Genomic DNA, 24,945 nt, shown 5'->3' with positions numbered 1-24,945 from the left:
CATGGCACTCCATTACCTTCCTGTCGGAGCGGTACCTATTGATCTACTCACATTTGCATATTTTCAAACTGCTAGGTTGTCAGAAGCTGAGCTAACAGCGGGTGCTCACCCTGCTCTCTGGATTCAAACTGCCAACTTTTTGGTCAGCAAGTTCATCAGCTCAATGGGTTAACCCGCTGTGCCACTGGGGGCTCCTGTAAGAATTTATTTATTTATTTATGATACTTTTACCCTGCCTTTCTCAACCCCAGAGGGGACTCAAGGTGGCTTCACAACATGGCAATAATTCAATGCCTTTAAAATAACGTACAAAACAACCGTTAATTAACATAAAATATTAAAAACAATTTGAAAACATTTAAACTCCTAACAACAGAGTAAATCACATGATCCATAGGCATAGTCCGGGCTGTTCCATTGGTCAAATTGCACATTTTTCAATATGTTACCGCACCTAATTTCCAAAGGCTGGGTCAAAGAGCCATGTCTTCACTTTTTTGCGGAAGATCAGGAGGGAGGGGGCTGATCTAATCTCCCTGGGGAGGGAGTTCCATAGCCGAGGGACCACCACTGAGAAGACCCTGTCTTTTGTCCTCACCAATCGCGCCTGCGAAGAGGACGGGACCGAGAGCAGGGCCTCCCCAGACGATCTTAGACACCGAGGTGGTTCATAGAGGGAGATATGTTCAGACAGGTAAGCTGGGCCAAAACTGTTTAGGGCTTTATAGGCTGAAGCCACCACTTTGAATAGTGCACTGTTCAGTATCAAACTGGCAACCAGTGGAGCTGACGCAACATGTGGGTTGTGTGCTCCTTGTTCGCAGCTCCAGTGAACAATCTGGCTGCCGCCCGTTGGACCAGTTGCAGCTTCTAAACAGTCTTCAACGACAACCCCACGTTGCAGTAATCTATTTGGAATCTAACCAGAGCATGGACTACTGTCTAAGAAGCAGAAAATCCCAAAGCAGGAGTACTAACAATTAGCCAATACATTGAGAGAGGATATCAGAAGGGCTAAAGCTCAGAATGAGTTTTGGCTTCTGAAGGAAATTAAAAAAACTAAATAGTATGGAAATTCCTTTGGTCATTTCAAAGCAAGAGTAAGAAGAAGAACAATGAGATAGTTGATTTTCTGCATGGAATACTGTATATACTCGAGTATAAGCCTAGTTTTTCAGCCCTTTTTTTAAGACTGAAAAAGCCCCCCTCGGCTTATACTCGGGTGAGGGTCCTGGTTGGCTTATATTTGGGTCAGCTTATACAGTAGAGTCTCACTTATCAAACACTCGCTTATCCAACGTTCTGGATTATCCAATACATTTTTGTAGTCAATGTTTTCAATACGTCATGATATTTTGGTGCTAAATTCGTAAATACAGTAATTACTACATAGTATTACTGCACATTAAACTACTTTTTCTGTCAAATTTGTTGTATAACATGATGTTTTGGTACTTAATTTGTAAAATCTTAACCTAATTTGATGTTTAATAGGCTTTTCCTTAATCTCTCCTTATTATCCAACATATTCGCTTATCCAACATTCTACCAGCCCGTTTATGTTGGATAAGTGAGACTCTACTATACTCGAGAATATATGGTACATTTATTATTTTTCACTATTATTATTGGTTTTATTACATTTATTATTTTTCTCTATTGTTGTTGCTACTATTACATTTATTTTACTCTATTTTTATTATTATTAATAATGCATTTATTATTTCACTCTGATATTATTATTATTATTGCATTTATTATTTTACTCTATTATTGCATGTATTATTTTACTCTATTTATTATTATTATTATTAATTTATTATTTCACTCTTTTATTATTAAAAGGATACATAAGCACATTTACATTGAAGAAGATGAGACTAATGATTTGATCAGAGTTGGACAGTCTTATCTTAAATTTGAGCTTTATGTAAATATTCAAAAACATTTAACCTACTGATGCCTCAATTAATATAGTTTTATTGTTATTATTTATTTATTTATTTACAGTATTTATATTCCGCCCTTCTCACCCCGAAGGGGACTCAGGGCGGATCACATTATATACACATAGGGCAAACATTCAATGCCCATAAACACATCAAACAGAGACTGAGACAGAAAGACGCAGAGGCAATTTAACCTTCTCCTGAGGGGATGTTCGATTCTGGCCACAGGGGGGAGCAGCTGCTTCATCATCCACTCTGACGGCACTTCCTCATTCCAAGTCGTAAATTAGTTAAAGTTGCCTCCCCACTTTTATAAGTGGTACCTTATTTCCTACTTGATAGATGCAACTATCTTTCGAGTTGCTAGGTCAGCAACGAGCAGGGGCTATTTTTAATTTTTAATTGACAGGTGCTCACCCCGCCATGGGCTGGCCTTGAACTCATGACCTCATGGTCAGAGTGATTTATTGCAACAGGCTGCTCAACAGCCTGCGCTACAGCCCAGCCCCTGGTATCTATTTTTATTTCTGAAATTTACCACCCTCGGCTTATACTTGAGTCAATGTTTTCCCAGTTTTTTTGTGGTAAAATTAGGTCCCTCGGCTTATATTCGGGTCGGCTTATACTCGAGTATATATGGGCAGAACTGCTCAGCAACTACTGTGGCTCTGTCTTCACCCAAAACAAACGGAATATCCAACCTGGTAAAAACAGAAGTAATGCTGTAGGAAGGTGGTGTGTGTGTGTGTGTGTCTAGACCATGGAAGTAAAAAAGTGAAATAATTCCATTCATTAATTATTGCCCGCCATGCAGGTTGAGCATTATAGGAAATGAAGTTCAAAGAAATGTAGCATGCATCACATGTTTCATCGCTTCAGTCATTCATACAGGGGAGTTAAAATAAAGGACTCCTTGGAAGGACTCAATCAACTCAGAATGGCTGAGATTCCTTCCCATGCCTATACACTTGACCTTTAGGTACAGGGAGATTTGGCACTGAATCTCAAATTCATTTGCCCCATTGTTTATCTTCTAAATGTTAATTCCTTATGACTTAATTAATTTCACTCTTTACCTAAGGACTACAATGTGCCAGTCCCTCAAGCTAGGCTTTGTCCCCTTTATAAAGGAAGCAAGCAGGTCTTTGCTTCAATAGATAGTCTCCTGAATAGAGTTTAGAGTTCTAGGAAGCTTCTGAATCCCAGGACAATGAAGATCTGTTTCCTCTTTGTGTTTGCAGCTATTGCCTGCATCTTGGTGTCTGGAGGTAAGCTTCACTCTTTCTTTTGAGGTAGGGAGAAGACAATTGATTTTGTTGTTGTTGATAATTGAACATAACTATGGCCATTTCATCATGTTCTCTCAAGATGGTGTTAGGTTCACTTCTAGGAAGCTAACACAATATTTCCATAGTAATACATTACACATTCATTGTTTATAGGATGGGTCTTTGATTGAGTAATTCAATCAATTTTCCTTCCCCAGTTTTAGTAGGTCAGCACCTATTTCCTCTTGTCACCATCTCATTAAAGCTAAAGAAAATCTTCTAGTACTTTAATTTGACCAAGTGTGAATACAATCCCATTGTTCAATGACTTAGGTCAAGATAAAGATCTTACTCAGCCAACCAGGCATTCACATACTGATATTCCTTTCCAGACATCATATGCACACATGTCTGCTGGAAAGAAAACACATCCTGTTTGCTACCTATCTTTCAGAGATGCTTGAATATGGCTAACAATGACATCTTTTTAGATGTTCAACAAGACCAATTCATTAATCTTGTCACAGAAATATTGCCATTATCATGCTGTTAATACAAAAGGTGGTAAAAGACCAAATGACTAGATTGTAATTTTACACTCCTTTCAATCTTTTTATTCAGATGCAACATCTTCAGATGAAATCTCTCAACCTGATGCTTGTAAGTATTTGAAAGCAAGATGAAATAAACACAGATTTTCAAGACAGGACAAAGAAACAGATCTGTTGACAATTGATTTTGTATAATACCTCATTTTTCCACCCTTTCCCCCAATGGCCTCAGAGTGAGGCTGAGAATAAAATTAAAAATAATCTGATAGTAAAATGCAGGAAGTTAATTGGTATTTTGTTTTGTTTTTTTATTTGGAAAAAACCTTCCATGTGGACAAGAATGCGGATAAATAGTTTCACAAGTGTGTAGGTGACAATACCCATGGATGACTATAGCATAAGAGTCCTTGTCTTTCATTTCTACAATTTGATGTGACCCACAAGTGGTCTGCAGAACTGAGTCTGATAAGGGAAATTTTGATAGATTTTGTTATTGGCTTAATTGATATGAGGATTTCATGCACTTAACATTATTCTTTACCCCTACATTTTCTCCTTCTTCTCCCTGGAAGCTGCTGAAAGAAGCCTGGGCGATGCTCAAGGTAAGCCTTCTAAAACTCAGGCACAAGCTAAGAATATTTATAGGTGGAATATTATAACCAAACAAAGCATAAAACCATGAAGTTTGTAAACCTGAATAATCAGCCAACTTCTGTGTGCAATATTCTTCATGTTGGTCTTCTTATATAGGTAAAGGTAAAGGTTTCCCCTGATGTTAAGTCCAGTCATGTCTGACTCTGGGGCTTGGTGCTCATCTCCATTTCTAAGTCGAAGAGCCGGCGTTGTCTGTAGACACCTCCAAGGTCATGTGGCCGGCATGACTGCATAGAATACTGTTCCTCTTATATACCTGAGATGAATTTAATAAATGGGTTGATGGATTAAATCATCACAGTACTGCATACAACAACTTACTTTATTTTATGAAGTAGAGAATGGTGACTATGTAAGTCAGAGTGCATAATATTCGAGATTGGGTAACAGATGGCAAAAGGTACATGAAGGTTCCCAGAAAAACAACTCTCTGTTCTGAGAAAGGAAACACAACAACAATTAAATAACAGTTTTCTGTACTTTACTAACACTAAGAATCTCATTCTGCCCCAGCTCTGGCTTGAGAGAATCTTTGATGGAAAATTCTCTTGCATCCCAGATCAAATCAACCCAGACCCTTTATCTGGGGCCAATCTGGACTGTTGAATTTCAGATTGGCTCAAGATGGTTTGATCACCAGTTTCCCAGCTGCTGAGGAGCCAGTGGCACTGAACCCAGTTTTGCACTGCCAGACAGCCACCATTACTGTCCCACTCCCGTTCTCATTGTAGTGATGGCCAGAGGGTGTGATGTGGTTGGTTGCTTGTTGCCTGGAGTGACATTCTTTTTTTCTTTTTTTTTTGGGGGGGGGGGAGTGTTAGGAAGAATTGCTCTGTCCTTTCTGCCCTTCCTTCTCAGATTGTCTTTGCACCCCAGCCAACATTACTGCAAATGATGAGCAATGGATAATAATAATAATAATAATAATAATAATAATAATAATAATAATAATAATAATAATAGGGTGCCATGCTAAAAGATCTCAGCCGGCATTTGGAAACAATAGACATTGACAAAATTACCATTGCCAACTGCAAAAGGCCACCCTACTGGGATCTGCGCGCATCATCCAAAAATTCATCACACAGTCCTAGACGCTTGGGAAGTGTTTGACTTGTGATTTTGTGATACAAAATCCAGCATATCTATCTTGTTTGCTGTGTCATATAATGTTGTTGTGTCAACAATAATAATAATAATCTTTATTTGTATCCTGCCATTATCTCCTCAAAGGGACTCAAGTTGACTTACAAGGCACTACCCACGCTGCGTTCATTGGCCGTAATTGCAAGTGGCATCCCAATTCCCTTGGCTGCCCGAGTCTAGGGAATACAGAATGGCTGTCTTGGAACTGGCCCAACTGCCAGCCCCAACTGGAAGCTCTGCTCTGGATTTCAGGGAGAATTTGTACAGCTAATGTTTTTTGTTAATGCAGTTGACAAGGCCACATTAAGCAGCTTTGGTTCATATTAACTGCATCAGCTCCTTATGCTTTGTAACTACTGCAGAGCTTTGCCCTCACCCTTTGGAATAATGGGTCTGTGTAGATGTGTCCCCAGAATTTCCCTCTGACATTTAGATAGGAACATGGCCAAAACTCCTTGATGTTGGGAGTGATCTAGTTTTCATTTTCCTCTAACAGTGGTTCTCAACCTGTGGGTCCCAAGGTGTTTTGGCCTACAACTCCCAGAAATCCCAGCCAGTTTACCAGCTGTTAGGATTTCTGGGAGTTGAAGGCCAAAACATTTGGGGAACCACAGATTGAGAACCACTGCTCTAAAATGAAAGCAGCATTTTGTATTTTATTTTATTTTTTGCTAAAATTGCTGTTTTAGTTAATACTGTCCATTCAAGTATTGGTCCTAAGGTCACAACTAGAGGATGCAGTGTAGGGATTTATTGGTCAACATCAGCAAATTGAGCTGCTCCCAACAAGCTGACAGCCAATGGAGTTGTTGCAACAGGAGGACTGCATAAATTTAGACCTCGAAGAGAATTTTTACAGAATGATGCACCAATGGTATTTGACTCCAGCAAAATTGTTGATTATACTAACAATTTATTTTGGAAATATGAAAAAGACGGAGACTTTCTATCATATGTGGTGGACATATTAATAAAACAAAAGAATATTGGTGAAAGATACAGAATTGAATATATTTTAAAAGCCAAAGTGCAATTAGAGAAGTCTTTAAGATAAGACGTTAGGCAGATGACAATATTTGCATCATAAATATTTAAGTAAAGAGATAGGAAGTCACCTTTAGTGTCCCCCCCCCTTTTTTATTATTGGGAAATGGATGGGGAGCTTAATGTTTAGTTTTAGACTGAGTATAATGCTGGTAATATAAGCAATATTTAACATCACAATTGAATACAGTATATCAAATGTATAATGCTGAAAAATCTCCAGGTCACTACTTACTCTAAAAAGTCATTTTTTAAAAAGCTGGAAAGCAACAGGAGGTTGGGTTAAATAAACTTCACGTATTTCACACCATTTAACCAGTTCCACAAATTCACCCTTGATTTCTTATCTATTGTTACCTATTTAATATCTTTTCCTTTCAAAACTTAACATCCTTGAACAGCCAAGTAAGTCTTATTCACTCAGCAATGTGACACAATATAACTTGAAATTCATTAATATTTAACTCATGAATCTAGACATTGGGGTCCAAAATTAAATCTTTGTTCAGCCCCGGAAACCTTGAAAAGTTGTAAATGATAAACTGGAAATTATTGCTATTTTTAGACATACTGATATGTGCTCCCTGAGAAATATATACTTGGGATGGAATGAAGATGCTTCTGTGGTGATTTCAGTTCTGCGCTCTTTTCTGTTACAGGCTATGAAGAAAAGCTATTAGGCGGTGGCTCTTATTATAGTCCAGGAGATCATCTGCCTCAGCTTGTGAGTGAATTACTGTACATATTAGGCTGAGCAGCTGTCACTGAAGAGACTGTATAATTTTCATTCTGTTGAGCATTTATGTTGGCATCCTGAACAGAATAAAATAAAGTTGTCAACCCATCCTGAAGAAATGTGGCCTGTGTTTTGATTTTCCTGACACTCAAAAGTTCAATGCAGTTCACGATCATACTGCAACATATACCTTAGCTTTTTTGTAAAATCATCCTAATCCTCAACATAATGAGGAGCATTGTTTGAAAACCTGATATTAAGGAGTGCATATAAAGTTTCATTCAGTTAAGCTGATACCTTTATATCCTTTTCCTTGAGGTTATTTTCACTACTGTAGATTACAAAACTCTATCTGAATTTTACAATTACTTTGACTGAAAATGCTGATACTTGAAGCAAGTTAAAAGAAACACTATCTACACCTTGGGTCTAAAAATCAGATGCACTTTTAACAACAAAGAGAGAGTTCTGAATGTCCAGTGGTGGCGAATCTGGGTTGGCACTACTGAATGGCCACCCTTAACATCACTTTCCATTTTGCATGTTGTAGCAATCTCCAGGGCTCAACATGAGTCCTGTTGGAACTATCCTGCACAAATTTGTAGTCCTCATTGCTGGCCTGTGTTCAGATTTCCCTCCTTTCAGAACATTTCTCCCTCTTTTGAACCCTGAAACATGTGATGAGCTTCATGCCTCTCCATGCTTGAAAAGAGGCTGAAGTGTCCTCGCAGTGTGAAATTTCTCAATGTGATGAGGTCAGATTGTGGGAGTTCCCTCCTTTCAGGACACTTCTGCTTCTTTTCAACCACAGAGTGCTATGCATGACAACCGGAAGAAGTTTAACTCATGTGATGAGCTTTGTGCCTCTCCATGCTTGAAAAGAGGCGGAAGTGCTCTACGACTGGGAAATTTGTCAATGTGATAAGGTGTTTTCTTTTTTGTGTCAGGAGCGACGTGAGAAACTGCAAGTCGCTTCTGGTGTGAGAGAACTGGCTGTCTGCAAGGACGTTGCCCAGAGGACACCTGGATGTTTTTATGTTTTTACCATCCTTATGGTAACTCTCATGTCCCCGCATGAAGCTGGAGCTGATAGAGGGAGCTCATCCACACGCTCCCCAGGTTGGATTCAAACTGGCAACCTTCAGGTCAGCAACCCAACCTTCAAGTCATCAGTCCTGCTGGCACAAGGGTTTAACCCATTGTGACATCGAGGGCTCCTTGATAAGGTGTTAATAGCATTTCAGTAGAAGACCACAGAGGGCATTCAGTCCAACTCCCTTCTGTCATGCAGGAAAAGAACAATTAAAATATCATCTGAGCAGTGGGAGGGAAATAGCAAGCAAGCAAGGCGAAGAGGAAAGGATCTGGACAGTGAGAAATGCAGGGAAAAAAGGCTTTTGGTGGTGAGGGAAGTGAGAAAAAAGACTTTTGGAGATAAGGGTGAGAGAAAGCAGGAAATAGGAGGGAAAGTTTGGAGGGGGAGGAGGAAGAAACAACAACCATGGAGCCCCTCAATATGCTTCGCAAGGCCCTAAGATCTCTGCAGAGCACACTTTGAGAACCATTGCTCTAATTCATTTTTATAATTTTTATAATAATTTTATTTTTGTACCCCGCCTCATCTCCCCGAAGGGACTCGGGGCGACTTACATGGGGCCAAGCCCAGTCAACAACAATGAAATAACACCATAAAATAGATTAAAAACAATAAAAACAAGTCATAAAAAATCACATATCAGAACAAAAGATAAAATCTTAGATAAAATCAGGAGAAACCTGGGCCAAAGTGCTAGTTATGTCAGAATCATGAGGAAGGGGTGGATTGTGTAATGGTCTTCCAGACCATTTGGAAATATTTGAGGTTGTGATGTTTTGTGTAAACTTCAGTTGGGTGTATGGCCACCTCTAGTGGGTGTCTTAATACCTGAAATGCAATTTTGATTATCAGGAGGCATTTGTCCAAATTGTGTAGTTCTGTTTCATTGGTGTCAGCTTTCTTGAGTAATAGGCACCGCACAGTGAAGAAGGTGAGTCATGGGTTGTAAAAGAACTGCCCCCATACCATTTCAGAGTCATTGGTTTCTACAATGAAGGGAGTATGGGAGTCTGAATGTGGTGAAATTGATTCCAATGAAAACAGTTCCTTGAATTTTCAAAGGCTTGTTGAATGGATGCAGCTCAGAAAAATAGGAGATTTGCACTGAAGGAGATCAGCTAAAGAAGTAAGCTTTGCGAGACTGAGATGAGGTGTCACCGTAATTGGCAACCCTCAGAAATGGTTGAAATTCCCTCATGGTTTTTTTTTTTAAAAGATGTCAAGAAAGTACTAGTTCAACTTTGCCTGAATGAATCTCCCTTCGGGAGCCAATGTTTTCATAGCAGGGATGTTGAATGCATGTTTTCCTAGCTAGATATAGAGCGGGTGCTCCCAAAGTCACTGGAGAACAACTCTGACATGGGTATCAATAATATTCTGTTCAGGGAATCTATCAAAAATCAAATGAAGCGGGCTTGAAATATCCTGCCCCTGTGTCACAGCTGGTGACAGTTGTGGCAATCGAAGCTGCTTGAGCCCAAAGGGTGCAGAATGGCTGTCAAAACAGCTGCAGATTGTTCTGGTTAGGAGTCTGGTTGAGGGTTGAATTGTCAGCCTGAAAGACGTTTCCTGCCCTTTCTTTACAATAAACTTTATCAACCCCTACGCATTAATCACTTACATTGCCACTCTGTTTCTTATCCTCAGATTTCCATGTATTTTTTGTCAAAAAGTGGACTCCCCTTCTAAAAGATAAATACAGATTTCAAAGCCAAAATATTAACTTCATTACATATTTTTTACATTATATCTATTTTCGTAATGTCAAAAAATCACGTTACCGATAGTCCACAATAGATTTCATTTCCAGTAGTCCGTCTGGAAACTACACATTTGGAGGGGATTCATTCACCTTTCACCAGACTAATCTTGGAGGAGGAAATGAAGAGGAAATGTTTGTCCATTAAACCCAGAACTTATTGTTCTATTTCAAAATGTCTTAAATAAAGGAGTTTTGTTCTGGGCCTCAGAATTATACATCTCAGGTTACTATTAAAAATATCATTTCAAATACATGGTTATAACCCTTTTGAGACCCATATTTGCATTTGTTGTTATTTATTTGTTGTTATTTATTTGTTCAGTCTCTTCCAACTGTTTGTGACCTCATAGACCAGCCCACTCCAGCCCCGTCGGCCGTTGCCATCCCCGGCTCCTTCAAAGTCAAGCCAGTCACTTCAAATTATGAATTAAAAAGTCTAGAGAAGTTAAAAACTAAATTTGATAAAATCTCCTGGTTCCAGTATAAACAAATACAAGATCACTTTAAAGAAGACAGAAGAATTGGCTTTATGGGGAAAAAAAACTCCATATGGGACAAAATAATTTTCAGCAGGAAAAAGATAATAACAAAAACACACAAAATACTCCTTGAGTGGAGCACAGAAAAAGAAATAGTGAAAGAATGTATGATAAAATGGACAAAAAATATTGGAAGATCAATAAGCTTAAATGAATGGAAAACTATGTGGAACAAGAAAATAAACTATACATATGCATATGAATTGAAAGAAAACTGGCTGAAAATGATGCACCAATGGTATATGCCCCCTCAAAAGATAGCCAAAATCTCAAAAAATACGAATTATAAATGCTGGAAATGTGGCAAGTATGAAGGGACCTTTTTTCATCTATGGTGGAATTGTGAAAATGCAAAACTGTACTGGACAAGAATTCATGAATTAACACAAAAGATCTTAAAACACAAGATACCTTTGAAGCCGGAATACTTTCTACTTGGAATAACTAATTTGGAATGGGAAACAAATACAAACTCTTTATATACCTTTCCACAGTGGCAAGAATTGTGTATGCCAGATCATGGAGAATAAACACTATCCCAGAAAAAGAAGAATGGATAGGAAAAGTAATAGACGTTATGAACATGGACTATTTAACGGTACTATTATCAAGATCACAAGGAAGGAACATAAAAGAGACAGATTGGACCCCCTTTATTAAATGGCTGAAAGATAACAAAATCAAATGGACTGCTTGAAGAATTAATGTAAAGAAACAGTACAAACAGTTACGTTTAAAATCAAACAGGACTGAATAAATCACTACCGCTATAGGATATAGAAAGATTAAGCATATTAGGTAAGGAAAAAGGAGAGAGAGAGAAATGACTACCATGAAGAAGAATGGAAGGACATATTTAACTTCTTTTTTTCTTTTTTCTTTTGTTATTTTTCTCTATACTTTCCCACTTTCCTATACCCTCAATGTCTGTCAAGGACAGAACGCCACAAGATTCAAAGTAACAGAGTTTATTAGTTTACAGAACTCAAAAATGCCCGTAAAAACACAAGGGCCAGGCAGTGTTTTGCCTTTAGGAGCAAAAAGGGACAAAAGTAAATGTTCAAAAGATAAACCGGATTAAACCGGAGTTTAATCCGGGTAAAACAAAACTGCTTGCTTCAGCCAAGGTATTAACAGAACGAAAGCCAAGGAACAAAAGATACAAAGAATGCAACTAATTGGCAGCAGATTCCTCTCTGCTGCCAACACTGTGCTTAGAGTAACTTGCGTCGCTCCCACACACACACACAGCAGACAGGATCTCCAACACGAGCAGACGCAGCCAAGGATTGTAGAAGTAGAGTAGACCAGTTCCGTTCCGTAGATCAAAGCCAGACGTTTGTAGTTTTTCCAAGTCCAAGAAGGGGGGAAGACAAGCCGTGGTCAGTTCAGTCCGGGTTCTCAAAGCAGGAGATGGCGTCCGTCAGAAAGACGACGGAAGGTCAAGCTAATAAGAGTAAGCACAGGTTTGCACAAACAAATGCCCACACAATCCCTCCCGCCGTCTGACCTTGGATTCCAATCAACTTACGTCTCAGCACAGGAAAGCACACAAGTCTTCAGGGAAGCGTCCCACACACACACACGGATCCCAAGCGTTTGCCCAGATTACCTTGCCCGACGCAATTTGCAATTGCTCCCAAGCCCCATTTTATGCCAGTTACAAATCTTCATCACTGTCAGCTGTCCTCCTTAACCCGGGCGTTTCCTCATCACTTTCCTCGTCAGAGCTGGAACACCTCTGACTACGCCCAACAGCATCTCCAGCTGTGGATCCCGTCCCATCCCTCCAGCTACGCCATGGGTCTAATCCTGAAGGTCCCCATTCATCTTCTGCCCCATCATGGCCAGTGGCCCCCAATTCCTCCCTTACCCGAGTCCAATCCATCTCATCCTCCTCTGAGCTAACCAGCCCTTCCTCCATTCTCTCCGTGAAACCTTCGAAAGACTCTTCGTCAGAGGGTGCTGCAAATATGTCTCGCAGTCTTTTTCTCTCTCGCTCCTCGAGAGTATCCGACTCTCGAGGAGTCTTACGCCCACGCCTGTCAGAAACAGAGCCACGAGGCTCAATCATAACACTATCCCCTCTCACAAAGGCCTCCTCCCCCGATGGCGGAGAAGTGGCAGTGATACCCTCCGCTATAGCACCACGACGACTAGAGGTATCAAGTTTCAACAGCGAGCGATGAAAGACTGGATGGACCTTTAAACTAGACGGTAAACGCAAACGAAACGCAACAGAAGAAATCTTTTTAACGATAGGAAAGGGACCCAAATACCGAGGCGCAAACTTTCCCCCAGCCTGTTTAATATGTTTGGAAGATAACCACACCAAATCCCCTTCTTCCAATTCCTCCCCTGCCTGCCTGTGGCGGTCAGCCTGAGTCTTCTGCGTTGCCTTAGCTTCCAACAGTAAGCGACGGGCAACATCATGCAATGCAGCCATTTCCGTAGAGCGGTACACAGGGTCCGAAGAGACCACATTGGTCGACGGCGCCACACCTCCCCGTGGGTGAAAACCATAAGTTAGCTCAAATGGCGTATGCTGACTAGACGTGTGCACCGCATTGTTGTAAGCAAATTCCGCCACCGGTAACCACTTCACCCAAGCCGTGGGTTGATCTAAACAAAAACAACGCAGATATTGCTCTAAGAGCCCATTAACCCGTTCCGACTGTCCATCCGTTTGCGGATGAAAGGCTGAAGAAACGTTTAACTTAGTCCCCAAGCACTCATGGAAATGTTTCCAAAAGCGTGACACAAATTGCGGAGCCCTATCTGAAATAATCACCTCGGGTGCTCCGTGCAAACGATAAATGTGCTTAGTAAATAGTAAGGCCAACGTAGGGGCCGCCGGAATGGTTGAACAAGGAATAAAATGAGCCAGTTTACTAAATAAATCCACCACCACCCAAATACAAGTATAACCCCCAGACTTAGGCAAATCTGAAATAAAATCCATGGAAATGATTTGCCATGGCCTGTCCGGAACAGGTAAAGACGACAACAACCCTCTAGGGCGCCCAACAGGCGTCTTACTCTGCTGACAAACGGCGCAGCTGTCACAAAAGCGCAGAATGTCTTGCCGCATTTTTGGCCACCAATAGCTCCTGGTAATGAGCTGCACGGTCTTGAATCTGCCAAAGTGCCCAGCCATGGGTTCGTCATGGTGGGCTCTAATTACCTCTAACCTGAGGGCCCCCACTGGTACGTAGACCTGCCCCCTGCGTACCAATACTCCGTCTTGATCTTGTAGATGCGGCAGTATGGTACGGTTACCTGCTGAGAGCAGCATCAGTTGCTCCTGTGTCCACACATCATCCCTCTGAGCCTCAAGGATCTGGTCATGTAACCCGAGCTCATTATCTACAACACACAGAGAGGCAGTAGGCAAGATGGTCTGACATACAACCTGCTCATTGGTCTTAAACTCCGGCTTGCGGGATAAAGCATCGGCCCGCAAGTTTGCCTTCCCCTCTACGAACTGCACCTTGAAGTTAAACCTGGAGAAAAACAAAGCCCATCGGATTTGACGCTGGTTTAACTTCTTTGCTGTTTGCAAGTGCTCTAAGTTCTTGTGATCAGATCTGACCACGATCTGGTGCCGTGCCCCTTCAAGCCAGTGCCGCCACACCTCAAACGCCACCTTAATCGCCAACAACTCCTTCTCCCATATGGTATAGTTCTGCTCGAAGGGTGTTAGTTGCCGCGAGTAAAATCCACAGGGACGCAAGGTCCCTGAGGAATCCTTCTGAGACAATACAGCCCCCAACGCGTAGCTAGAAGCGTCCGCTTCTACCACGAACGGTTTGTCAACATCAGGATGGGTTAGTATGTTGTCCGACTGAAAACTAGACTTAAGTTGTAGAAACGCCTCGTGAGCTTCCCGCCCCCACACAAATGGCTGTTTCTTGCGCAGAAGCTGCGTCAAAGGTACCGTGAGCTTTGCAAAATTCGGAATAAACTCCCGGTAGTAATTAGCAAAACCTAAGAACCTTTGTACATCCTTCTTAGTCTTCAGCTCCTGCCATGAGTTGACGGCGTCAACCTTATGTGGGTCCATTTTAAGTTCCCTACCTGACACTACATGACCTAGGAACTCCACTTCAGGCACATGAAAGACGCATTTGGAAGCCTTGGCGAAAAGCCCATTAGCCCGCAGTCGGTGCAGAACCTGCTTGACATGTTGACGATGTTCTTTCTCGTCCTTAGAAAAAATCAAGATATCATCCAAATAAATCACTAAAAATTGGTCAATTAGGTCCCTGAACACATCGTTCATGAACCTCTGGAAGACCGCAGGAGCATTGCAAAGCCCAAAAGGCATGACTCGGAACTCGTGGCATCCGAAACACGTGTTAAATGCCGTCTTCCATTCATCCCCTTCCCGTATACGGATTAAGTTATAGGCCCCCCGCAGGTCAAGCTTGGTAAAGACCTTAGCCCCTTGCACCCTTGATAACAGTTCCGAGATTAAAGGGAGCGGGTACCTATCCCGAATGGTGTATTTGTTTAGGATCCGATAGTCGCAGACCAGCCTAAGTTCCCCAGTCTTTTTGGCTACAAAGAATACTGGTGCCGCAGTTGGAGAACTAGATGGGCGAATAAACCCCTTGGCTAAATTTTCATCTAAAAACTCCCGCAAAGCTTGCCTTTCCGGTACAGTCAAAGCATACAGCCTCCCTGCTGGCAGTTTCGCACCTTCTGCCAACTTGATGGCGCAATCATATGGCCTGTGCGGTGGTAATTTGTCCGCTTCTCTTTTACAAAATACATCAGAGAACTCCCCATACTCAGCGGGCACTCCCTCCATATCAGCATGAGTAACGTTTAGAGTGCAACAATCCTGCCTCTTTAAGATCACTTTACGTGTTGCCCAATCCACTTGTGGGTTTACTACAGCTAGCCAATCCATCCCCAGGATCACATCATATCTAGGCAAGCTCGTAATATCCCACACAAACGTTCCCGTTACTCCCTGCACCTCCCACGTTACTGCTGAGGTTTCCTGGTTAACCACCCCAGTCTCCAGCAGTCTCCCATCTGCTCCCTCCACCCATACGTCGCATGCCTTGCGCACTCTAGGAATGCCATGCTTCTTCGCAAACTCAATGTCTACATAGGAGACCGTAGCTCCTGAGTCCAGCAGTGCCAGAGTAGAAACAAGTTCCCTTCCCCCAACAGATAAAGTAATGGGTACGAAAACATGCTTCCTCCCCTCAGTTGACTGCTTGAGGAGCCCTAGTGCGTTGGACTCACGTCGCACTAGGGCTGGCCTTTTCCCGAAATCTGGGAAGGTTTCACATTACAATTTTTGGCAAAATGCCCAGCATTCCCACAGTACAAACACAAGCCCAGCTGCCTCCTACGGCTCTTTTCCTCTGTAGACAGCTTTTTAAAGACCCCAAGCTCCATGGGCTCTTCCCCCATCACCACAGGTGCCCTGGTTACATGCATGGGTGGCGCACACATTGCTTTTGAGTGTTTACGAGCCTCGAACCTTGCGTCTAAACGTAGCACCTTAGCTACTAAGGCGTCCCAGCTTTCAGCCGGCTCCAAGCGTGCTAATTCATCCTGGAGCATATCACTTAACCCGGCAGTAAATAAAAGCATGAATGCATTTTCTCCCCAATCCAGCTGGTGGCGATACAGGTTAAACTTATTTAAGTAATCCAAAACAGTCCCCTTTCCCTGTTTCAACCGATACAGAGCCCACCCAGCGTTCTCCGTGCGGAGAGGATCCCCAAAAGTATCAGTTAACAACTTTTTGAAATTATTCAAATTGTCTTTGACTGGGTCGTTTCCCAAAATTAAATTAGTGGCCCATTGTCCTGCGGGACCGGTCAACAAACTCAAAATAAAAGCCACCTTGCTAGTGTCAGTAGGAAAAGCATGAGCACTGAGCTGGGAAAAATAAAGCTCCACTTGTGCCAAAAAGGTTGGCAATTTGCACCTGGTCCCGTCAAAGCGTTCAGGAGTCAAAACATGTCCTTTCACAGCAAAAGCTGTTTGGCTTGCGGTAAAGGCCGTTTGCAATAGGTCTACTTTGGCTCTTAACTCATCCATCGTCTTCCTGACGGGTTTATTGCTGCAATAAACTTTTTATGGGCGTCGGGCAATCTGTCAAGGACAGAACGCCACAAGATTCAAAGTAACAGAGTTTATTAGTTTACAGAACTCAAAAATGCCCGTAAAAACACAAGGGCCAGGCAGTGTTTTGCCTTTAGGAGCAAAAAGGGACAAAAGTAAATGTTCAAAAGATAAACCGGATTAAACCGGAGTTTAATCCGGGTAAAACAAAACTGCTTGCTTCAGCCAAGGTATTAACAGAACGAAAGCCAAGGAACAAAAGATACAAAGAATGCAACTAATTGGCAGCAGATTCCTCTCTGCTGCCAACACTGTGCTTAGAGTAACTTGCGTCGCTCCCACACACACACACAGCAGACAGGATCTCCAACACGAGCAGACGCAGCCAAGGATTGTAGAAGTAGAGTAGACCAGTTCCGTTCCGTAGATCAAAGCCAGACGTTTGTAGTTTTTCCAAGTCCAAGAAGGGGGGAAGACAAGCCGTGGTCAGTTCAGTCCGGGTTCTCAAAGCAGGAGATGGCGTCCGTCAGAAAGACGACGGAAGGTCAAGCTAATAAGAGTAAGCACAGGTTTGCACAAACAAATGCCCACACAATCCCTCCCGCCGTCTGACCTTGGATTCCAATCAACTTACGTCTCAGCACAGGAAAGCACACAAGTCTTCAGGGAAGCGTCCCACACACACACACGGATCCCAAGCGTTTGCCCAGATTACCTTGCCCGACGCAATTTGCAATTGCTCCCAAGCCCCATTTTATGCCAGTTACAAATCTTCATCACTGTCAGCTGTCCTCCTTAACCCGGGCGTTTCCTCATCACTTTCCTCGTCAGAGCTGGAACACCTCTGACTACGCCCAACAGCATCTCCAGCTGTGGATCCCGTCCCATCCCTCCAGCTACGCCATGGGTCTAATCCTGAAGGTCCCCATTCATCTTCTGCCCCATCATGGCCAGTGGCCCCCAATTCCTCCCTTACCCGAGTCCAATCCATCTCATCCTCCTCTGAGCTAACCAGCCCTTCCTCCATTCTCTCCGTGAAACCTTCGAAAGACTCTTCGTCAGAGGGTGCTGCAAATATGTCTCGCAGTCTTTTTCTCTCTCGCTCCTCGAGAGTATCCGACTCTCGAGGAGTCTTACGCCCACGCCTGTCAGAAACAGAGCCACGAGGCTCAATCATAACAATGTCCCCCCACTTTTTATGGAAAAGAGACTATATTTTATCCTCAATAAAAATTATTATTAAAAAAAGAGGATAATATCCATCCATCGTGACCCTCTTCCTTTTTCTTTCCATTTTCCTCTCAACTCCAGGGATTCTTGAATGACACCGATTATCTCGACCCATTCCAGTCTGGCTTCAGGCCTGGTCATGGCACTGAGAAAGCTTGGTCACCTTGGTGGATGACCTCCGTAGAGAGCTCGACAGGGGGAGTGTGTCCCTGTTGGTTCTCTTAGACATCTCAGCGGCTTTCGATACCATCGACCATGGTATCCTTCTAGGACGGCTCTCCGGGATGGGCCTTGGGGGTACTGTTCTGCAGTGGCTCCAGTCCTTCCTGGAGGGCCGATCCCAGATGGTGAAGCTGGGGGATATCTGCTCGGACCCCTGGACTTTGACCTGTGCGGTCCCGCAAAGTTCCATTCTGTCCCCCATGCTTTTTAATATCTACATGAAACCGCTGGGTGAGGTCATCCAGGGTTTTGGAGTTCGGTGCCATCTCTATGCAGATGACACTCAACTCCACTACTCCTTTCCACCTACTTCCAAGGAAGCCCCTCGGATCCTAGACCAATGCCTGACCGCTGTGATGGGTTGGATGAGGGTCAACAAGCTGAAGCTTAATCCTGATAAGACAGAGGTCCTCCAGGTCAGCCGTTCGACCAATTGGGGCATAGGGTGGCTACCTGTGCTTGACGGGGTCGCACTCCCACTGAAGGCGCAGGTCCGCAATCTGGGGGTCTTCCTAGATTCATCGCTGTCACTTGATGCCCAGGTGTCGGCGGTGGCCGGGAGGGCCTTTGCACAATTAAAACTTGTACACCAACTGCGACCGTACCTCGAGAAGTCTGGCTTGACCACGGTGGTCCATGCTCTAGTTACCTCAAGGATGGATTACTGTAACGTGCTCTACGTAGGGCTGCCCTTGAAGACGGTCCGGAAATTACAGTTGGTACATCGGTCGGTAGCCAGGTTACTAACTGGAGCTGTTTACAGGGAGTGGTCTACCCCCCTGTTCAAGCAGCTTCACTGGCTGCTGATAATATTCCGGGCCCAATTCAAGGTGCAGGTTATTACCTATAAAGCTCTAAACGGTTCAGGACCTGCCTATCTTCGTGACCGCATTGTCCCCTATGAACCTACGCACTCTCTGAGATCTTCTGGGGAGGCCCTCCTCTCGCTTCTGCCTTCCTCACAGTTACTTTTGGTGGGGACGAGAGAGAGGGCCTTCTCGGCTGTGGCCCCTCGGCTCTGGAACTCCCTCCCCAGGGAGATTAGGTTGGCACCCTCCCTACCATCCTTTAAGAAACAATTGAAAACCTGGATGTTTGGGCTGGCCTTTGGAGAGACAGCAATTGGATGACCAGCCTCATTATAATTCTATTCTGAATGTTATTAGGCTCCTTTCATTGGGGTATTTTAATCTAATGATTTTATCTTATATTGCTGCTATAGTCCCCCCCACCTTTGAAGTTGACTGAATTGCATTGGTGGTTGTTTGATATTATTACTATTGATATTATTACTGTTGTATAAACCTTTGTTTTAACTTCTGTTTTATCATCTTCTTGTGTTTTAAACTGTGTGAATTGTTTATGTATTTGCGTTGTTACTTTTGTAACATTGTGAGCCGCCCCGAGTCCCCACGGGGAGATGGTGGCGGGGTATAAATAAAGTTTTTATTATTATTATTATTATTATTATTATTATTATTATTATTATTATTATTTTCCCCCGGCATCATCATTTTCTCCAAGCTTTCCTGTCTTCCCATGATGTGGTCAAAGTACTTCATCTTTGCCTCTAATATCCTTCCCTACATTGAGCAGTCGGGCTTTATTTCCCAGAATATGGACTGGTTTGATCTTCTTGCAGCCAAAGGCACTCTCAGAGTTTTCCTCCAACTCCACAGTTCAAAAGCGTCTATCTTCCTTCACTCAGCCCTCCTTATGGTCCATAGGTTACTACGGGGAATACCATTGCTATGCATATATGTGTGTTTTGTATTAAAAGTCATTAACATGCACTGGAACAGGGAAACATATTTGCCTAGATGCAGTCCTGTGTATGGGGGAAAACTTAAAATACCTTTACAAGTGTTACAGGCATTAAGATACCTTTACAGGCTGTCAAAGGGGATACAGTGTCTTGCACTGTATTGCTAGCTTATGCCCAATTATTTTTGAGCAGATATCCTTTCAGGCCTCAAAATAACTAAACCTCTGTTCCTGTTGCCTTCAACATGGTTTGTGTGTCTTCATCCGGCTGGCATTGAAACGGGGCACACCGGACATCAGAACCTGCGCCTTTGCAGGTAGCTGATTTTCAATTTCAGTTTTATGTTAACTTTCCCACAAGGAGTGCATAAAATCGCTTTATCACTGGACATCTTTATGTTTCCAGTAATAATCCAGATGATTTTATATCTTGAAAGCTTCCCTTGAGAACCAATCTTTCCCTTGGCATTTTTGACAGTATGTTTTTTTTAAAAAAACCCACAACAGAGAGAAAAGATGCAACATTGACAATTTATTGCTGAGAAAGGGTAGGTTGTTTTATTTATTTCAATTCATTAACGTCATGACCAAACTTCAATTTCCAATGCTTCTAGAGAAGAAGGTGGATATTCGCTCTTCAGGAATAAGGACTATATCAGAAATGGCCTCTTAAATAGCATTGACAGTATCAGATCCCAAATTTTATTTACAATATAATTACTCTCATTGTCACTTCCTGCTTGCTCCCAATCTGTAAAATAAAGTAAAACAAAACCAGAATTATGTAATCCAGTTCCAAGAGATGTGCCTCATCTGATACATCAGATCAACACAACTTTCTGTCATTGTTTTGATGTTATTTATTTATTTCACTATTCCCCTGAAAATGAGACTCAAGTAGGTAACAACATTTTCAAGTATTTGAACTTAGGAGTGCAGGTTTTTTGGGGGGATATTTCTTCCTCCCTCTGCTTCCAATACTCCTTCAAGAGCAGAAAAATATCAGCTGGTAGGTTAGTAAAACTCTTTCAATGAAAAAAGCATGAGGTTACCATAACAAAGAGCAGCATAATCATAAGAGAAGAAATATCTCATAGGAGGAGAACAAGGATCTCTTTAGTCCACAATTCTGTTTGCCACACTGGCCACCGTAAAACTTCTTGGCCATCTCAGAACCAGGATCCTTCTTGGATTGCTGTGAGTTTTCTGGGTTGTATGGCCATGTTCCAGAAGCATTATCTCCTAACGTTTCGCCCACATCTATGGCAGACATCCTCAGAGGTTGTGAGGTCTGCCATAGATGTGGACAAAACGTCAGGAGAGAATGCATTTGCAACTTGGCCATACAGCCTGGAAACCTCACAGCAACCCAGTGATTCCAGCCCAAGCCTTTGACAAAACATATGTCCTTCTTTTTTGCACTCTCAGGCACACAGCAATTATTCAGGGAGAGTTAGGAAACCTATGGCACTCTAACTCCAATTGGAGACTAACTCCAATTAGTCTCAAAGTTTAACTCCAAACATTCTGGAGTTGCTGCATCAGGTTAAGAGATACTGCAGCTGAAAAAAATACCAAGAAGGGCACAAGCCTTGCACCTCTTATTTAGCAAATAGCAGATGAAGCATTATCTTCTATACATATATTCAACTTAATTTAGGAATGTCTGTCCAAGCTACATCAAATACATGTCAATAGGACTCATATTATATCTATTTTAGTATCTGAATGGAGCGACACTGGATTGTCTTTGAGCATTTTCCAACTGAAAAAGAGGGGGTTTGTGGATCTTCAGATACTGCATGAAAGCATTGGGGGATCTCTTCATTGTGTGTTCTAAATTTTTCTAATATCCATATCCATGTTGTTGCGATATACCTACCATCATTAGAAGGTGGCTTGTTTAAGAGGCTTGGTCTAAGAATCAAAATATTGTAAAATGTTAGTAGGGAGCCTGAAGCCTATTATCCATAGTTGGAAATACAAAGGCTTATTATCTTCCATTGAATGGTGCGTTGATCTTACTGTATAGTCGATGTATAAATATCAATCTCATATGATCCCACCCCCCTCATCCTCCCTTGCTGCTCTTCCTTTAACATTTCTAATTCCCATATAAATAAGAATAACAAAGAAAGACTCAAGCCTTTAGTGACTAAGTGGAGTAGCAGTGGACCATTTTGTGACATTTTTCATTTTCCTTTTTTTGAGGGGGAGAAGTCGGGGGTCTTGAGAGACTGCTGAAAAAGGATTGGTGTAGTATTCGCTATGTGGTCTGTATTATTCCAAACTCCTTTCTAATATTTATGCTCAATTTACTCTTCTATACATACCATCATCAGAAGGTGCTTCATCAGCAGAAGGGTCTTGATCTAAAAATTAAAATATTTTTAAAGTTAGCAGATTTGAATTATTATAATAACCAAAGAGAACCCCTGGTGGCGTAGTGTGTTAAACCACTGAGCTGCTGACCTTGCTGATAAAAAGGTCGGTGGCTCAAATCTGGGGGGTGGGGCGAGCTCCCGCTGTTAGCGCCAGCTTCTGCCAACATAGCAGTTTGAAAACATGCAAATGTGAATAGATCAATAGGTACCGCTCCGGCAGAAGGTAATGGCACTCCATGCAGTCATGCCAGCCATATGATCTTGGAGGTATCTATGGACAACACTGTCTCTTCGGTTTTTGTATTATTTTACATTGCTGTCAAAAATTAACGTAATTTTTCATATCCCATATACATACTGCTGTGTGGAGATGATCCTTCAGCAGCAGATGGTGAACCTAAGGGGAAGTCGTTTTAAAAGATAAAATAGATAAATATGACTCAAAAGTTAGCAGATCCAGATCACTCTATAAAATCCTTTAACCTCATAAAACATCTGCAGAAGAAAAAAAAGGCTGTTACCAAAGCCTTATTTGTTTCTCATTGATCTATCCCAACAATGCAGGAACTATAGTAAAGGTAAAGGTTTTCCCCTGACATTATTAATTTTAAATGCTAAGGTTCAACATTTTCTGTTCAGAGGTCATCCTATCTTGTCAGAATATTTGTGCGACAGTTTTCAAACAAAATATTCACCATCATGAAACAACAGCAGAAACAACATGGCAAAGCCATATTTTGTACTAACCAATGGATGCGCAATTATGGTAGGGAAGGGTATTTTGACCCTCTTGTAATGGAATATAAGGCTGCAACTTTGGTCAAAAGTCAGCTGCGAATTGCACTCTTCCCTGCTCTTTTTTAAATATCTGTGTCTATGGCTCTTGCTATTATTTACATACATGAGAAGTTGGCTCTTTTACCAAAGAGGCTTGACTTAGAAATCAAAATATTTTTGAAAGTTAATAGGGAGCCAGATCCTACAACTATAAAGTTGAAAAACAGTAAGGTAAAGGTTTCCCCTGACGTTACGTTCATTCGTGTCCGACTCTGGGGGTTAGTGCTCATCTCCATTTCTAAGCCAAAGAGCTGACGTTGTCCGTAGACACCTCCAAGGTCATGTGACCAGCATGACTGCATGAAGCACCGTTACCTTCCCGCCAGAGCGGTACCTATTGATCTACTCACATTTGCATGTTTTTGAATTTCTAGGTTGGCAGAAGCTGGGGCTAACAGCGGGAGCTCATTCCACTACCCAGATTCGAACCTTCAACCTTTCAGTCTGCAAGTTCAGCAGCTCAGCGCTTTAACACACTGTGCCACCGGAGGCCCACTATTTATTATTCACTATTTATTACTCAGTGGTCAGAGGAACTTATTCCTGTAGCTGCATGAACATAGGATTTATAGATAAAGACCTCAAGGAAGTGATGGTTTTGGATACATTATCAGTTTATATTAGACTTATGTGCAGATTTTGTTTCTTCCATTTCCTTCAGTACCTTAGGTACTTTGGGAGCCCAAAATGGTAAGGGCCCTCCCAGTACGAAAACCCACCCGCAATGAAAGCAAACGGGAGCCAATCTCGGCTCCTCCTCCTCCTCCCCTACTTGGCATCACAGTTGAATGTTTTTGATTTTCCTTTATTTTCCTTATACTTTTTATTTAGTGGGAGTTGGGGACCTGACGGACGGTGGGTGTGTTGTGTGCGCATGCATTTGAAGGCTTGAAGAGTCACCCTTTTACTTTAGCTTCTTTTTCTCCTTCCCTTCCTCTCCTTCAGAAAGTACTTCTAAAAGATAATCATCATTATTAACAATAGTAATCCCAGCAAACAAAAAGAGAAGCCTATCTCTCCTCTAGAGTAAAAGTAGATACACCTTTAAGGAAGTTTAAACTGGAGCAGAAAGGAGATTGCAGGCAGTAGAGAAAAGAGAGGGGATTTTTAAGGTAGTCCAGAAAGGATGCAGCTCCACTGAGCTCCAGGCCATCACTCTTCCTTCCCTGGCCCTCCTTAAAATGTGCTCTGCTGGTGCTGGCCCTAGGAGAGAAGAAAGCACACACACCTATCTCTCCTCTAAAGTAGAATAACTTTAAGAAGCTGTAAACTCAGTATCATTTTCTTCAAAAAGAAGGGAAAGGATCCAGAAACTTAAGAGTGGTAACTCTGATGCTTTTTTAAAATCCAGGTCTTAATGAAGGATATGGAAGGGGGGCCTTTGGGAAATCCCCCCCCCCAATAATGGGCTAGATATGGTGTTTTCTTAACCCCATTGCTGACACCCAGGCTCCCTTGAAAGGAAGAAAGGAAAGGCTTCCAGGGGAAAGGGGAGACTTGTAAGTTCCCCAATGGGCCAAAAAAAAAATCTTTTTTTTTTTTTTGGATGCAGAACAAAAACGCTCATTCAGCAGTGCACTCGTTTTCGGGAGGCACTGAAAAATGGATATGGAGGCCTTCCACTATCCGGCAAGCAGAAACAGACCTGAAATGCACAAGCCTAGTTTACATCA

The 24,945-nt window shown here is 42.2% G+C and overlaps 2 long non-coding RNA genes across 8 annotated transcripts in view; one reads left to right on the top strand and one right to left on the bottom strand.

The window, feature by feature from the left end:
* The first annotated feature begins 2,541 nt into the window (after positions 1 to 2,541).
* LOC134295837 (uncharacterized) lies at positions 2,542 to 7,688 on the top strand. The gene is made up of 4 exons (XR_010002431.1): positions 2,542 to 3,217; positions 3,839 to 3,877; positions 4,341 to 4,370; positions 7,272 to 7,688. It is a non-coding gene; the product is annotated as an uncharacterized LOC134295837 (long non-coding RNA).
* A 12,875-nt stretch (positions 7,689 to 20,563) lies between these two features.
* Positions 20,564 to 24,945, bottom strand: part of LOC103279764 (brain acid soluble protein 1) — a 37,538-nt gene continuing 33,156 nt past the window's right edge. For 4 of the 7 annotated variants that reach the window (XR_010003069.1, XR_010003071.1, XR_010003074.1 and 1 more), the window contains one exon: positions 23,708 to 24,475. This is a non-coding gene — a long non-coding RNA (brain acid soluble protein 1). Of the gene's footprint in view, positions 20,803 to 21,933; positions 21,969 to 22,384; positions 22,424 to 23,707; positions 24,476 to 24,945 lie in introns of those variants that run through there. The other 3 variants (XR_010003072.1, XR_010003075.1, XR_010003070.1) reach the window with 2 other exon arrangements.

The sequence above is a fragment of the Anolis carolinensis genome, chromosome 2 (assembly GCF_035594765.1).
Source record: "Anolis carolinensis isolate JA03-04 chromosome 2, rAnoCar3.1.pri, whole genome shotgun sequence".
Lineage (NCBI taxonomy): Eukaryota > Metazoa > Chordata > Lepidosauria > Squamata > Dactyloidae > Anolis > Anolis carolinensis.
This window is presented reverse-complemented; position numbering and strand designations above follow the sequence as displayed.